The 2,845-nt window shown below is 56.2% G+C and overlaps 1 protein-coding gene across 1 annotated transcript in view; it reads right to left on the reverse strand.

Moving 5' to 3' along the window:
* The window catches only part of Hs3st5 (heparan sulfate-glucosamine 3-sulfotransferase 5), a 264,834-nt gene extending 264,033 nt beyond the window's left edge, over positions 1–801 (reverse strand). Inside the window, exon 1 of the mRNA XM_050138000.1 lies at positions 663–801. The gene's annotated coding sequence lies outside the window, so the exon portion shown is untranslated. The remainder of the gene's footprint in view (positions 1–662) is intronic.
* Positions 802–2,845: the final 2,044 nt, after the last annotated feature.

The raw sequence follows: 2,845 nt of genomic DNA on the forward strand, positions 1-2,845 counted from the left end.
AGAGAGAGGAGAGAGAGAGAGAGAGAGAGAGAGAGAGAGAGAGAGAGAGAGAGAGATGCTGGATGTGAGAGAGAAGGGAAGGGCTGTACTGAGTGAGGCTTGAGGGAATAGGAAATGACACCAGGAGTGGTGGGGGTCTCCAAAGAGACCTTCCACCAAGGCAACTTATGCTTACTCTGTCTACCTTTTCCTTGTGCCTCAGTACATCCCACAAGATACTTCAAATGGCAGTATGCAATCAGCCCAGAAGTGGCCAAGCACGAACCCCCAAACTCTGCTGAGATGAGCAATCATCAGTGAAAGCGAGTTCTCCCTCTGACTCTAGGAAAGCGCTGCATGTAGGTCTCAGGGAAGACAGACAGGAGGGTGAGCCGGCAGGAGGACAAGCTTGGAGGCCAAGTGACTATCTAAATTCACTCAAGCAATTGCTCCGCTGTTTCCCTTGTCCCATTAGTTTAATCCCAACCTCAAGAAAGGGGCTTTGGCTCAAAGACTTCATCAGGAGGCACCTACTAAAACAAAACCCCGCAAGGAGTTTTGGCCAAAGTGATGCCTTCTCTAGGCGAATCTCCTAGCTTCCCCCCAAACCTAGAAGGGCCGAGTAGATTTCTTCTCCCCTCTCTACCAGGCACGGCGGGGGGCAGCATGCCCTGCTCACTCACCCTCATCCCCAGTGGCGACAGCCTCTGAGCGGACCGCAGCTTGGGAAGCGGTGGCCCAGACCAGTAGCGCTGTGGTAGTTGTCCCGTAGTTTGGGATGCTCTGACTAGGTGCCCGCTGTGAGTGAGCGGCAAAGAGAGCAGACAAGCAGCGCTGTATCCGCTCGTGAGAGCGGGGAGGGCGGGCTCCCACTCTGGGGCGGCAACAGCGGTGGCCGCGAGGTCCGGGGCGGGGAGCGAGTAGCGGAGGGGGCGAGAAGTACTGGAGTTTATGGCGCGTTTCGCGCACTTCCCTGGGAGACTGGAGCCAGGTGCGGCAGGGCGCGCTCCCGCGGCGCAGACACGTCAGGGGCAGCCGCCAGAGTCCGAGTTCGGGTAGCTAAGGGGACCGCAGGAGCTGTGCGGGAGGAGGTTCGCATCCTCCTCTCCCGGCACAGACACGGATGCAGAACCGGATCCCGCACGCGAGGGGCAGAGCCTCTGTCGTCCGCGGTGACAATGTCTGCAAACCCCGTCCCTCGGGATGCGTCCAAAAGAGCAACAGTCAGGGCGGCTGTGATTTTCCCTCTCTGTGTCCTCCTGCCGCCAGTGCCAAGCTGTGCGGACCGCGGACTCCCTGCCGCTCGCGCTGTCACGGCCGCCGCCCGGTCTCCAGCGCTCCAGCCGGCTGCTACCTCCCAGAGACGTGCCCAGCTGGATGCGCGAGCTTGTGTGTCTAAGAGGATATCTTCTCCTTCATCACTTCGGCTCGCGGGAGGGACCAGGTCCCGGGTGACCAGCTGCAGAGTGGCTGCTAGTCCACACCCTCCCGGTTCTCTTCCCACCCACCCCGCCCCTTCGCCTCCTTGCGCTCCCCTCCTCCCTCTGCTCCTCCTCCAGTGGCCGCTCCTGTGCTCGCTAGGGCGGCGGAGAGACCTAGAGAAAAGGAAGGAGGAGGAAAAGGGTGGGGGAAAAGAGAGCAGGTATCTTTAACGAGGAGGTGGGCACACTCACTGGAGCCCCCAGCGTCACGGGGAGGGCCGGGCCTTAGGGGTTGTAGCTGGAGGAGGATATACCCGGAGGTGGAGGACAGAAGGCTGGCTTACTGAATGTCCCACCCCGGACTGGCAAGCTTTGACTTTCACAGTGTGGCTGCGAGATGGGTGGCCAAGGCTCCTGAACAATCTAAGGTCATGGCTGTGAGAACCTGCAGAGGTGACTGGGATGGCAGGGCACTGATCTGAAACGTAGAGATGGACGGGACCCAGTGCTTGAGAAGCTGCGGCACACAGTTTTCTCTACTGTGGTGGTGGGGAGCTAGACCCAGAGAGTGAACAGGGGCACGCAGGTGTTCAAAGAGGCCAGTAGACTTCAGCATGCCAGGTGAGAGTGCTGGCGGCTAGGAGGGGCTGGTGGTGTCAGCTACCGCTAAGCTTTGGGCTGCTGTATGCCTTCGGAGTCACAGGGGGCGATCATCGCCTAGTTAGAAAGAGGAAGGAGCCCAGAGCTCAGCCTTCTTGCAGGTCTGGAGGTCCAGAGGCATGCTCATCTATCCCATTTAGTCCCCCGTCCCATCCCTTGCTTTCAGCAGAACCTCAGACCAGGGAATGAGTCTATTGGCTGTATCCAGTGCCTTTGAGGGCTGGAAGGGATCCCACCTGAAAACTGATTGGTGCTGCTTTTATCTTAATTCTGGTTCTCAAAACACATCCCTGCCTAATCACAGTTATAAGAAAATGGTCCTTCTCGCATATAAAATTACCACACTTTTCACCGGGTTGTCTGGACACACGTCAAACTTGTTTTCTCATTTCCATCCTTTATCCCTCCTGTTTCTTTCTGTAGAGATAATCTGTCTCTTGCATACTTTTCACTGCACAAATGTACAAGTACTTTACGAAAACATCACAATGTTATTGCCCAGGAAAGCTTGCTTGTTTTCAAATGACAGTTGTGGCATTCAAAGTTGAAACCATCTGGGGGCTGCAGGGAGGGCTGATTCACTTAATTAGTGCTATGAGGGGGATCACTGGCAGCAACGCTGAAAAGACTTGTGCGTTCTCCCATATCTGCCCTTTCTATTACGGCCACCACACTGTGTTAATTCTGTCCGTCTGGAAATGAAAGGTCGGCTGCAATCCATTCACACAGTATTTCTGGATTCTCATTCAGAAGTTGGCCTCGCCTCTTTCCCTGGACCCATTTTT

The sequence above is a fragment of the Alexandromys fortis genome, unplaced genomic scaffold (assembly GCF_014885135.2).
Source record: "Alexandromys fortis isolate MF-2015 unplaced genomic scaffold, M_Fortis_MF-2015_v1.1 scaffold_14, whole genome shotgun sequence".
Lineage (NCBI taxonomy): Eukaryota > Metazoa > Chordata > Mammalia > Rodentia > Cricetidae > Alexandromys > Alexandromys fortis.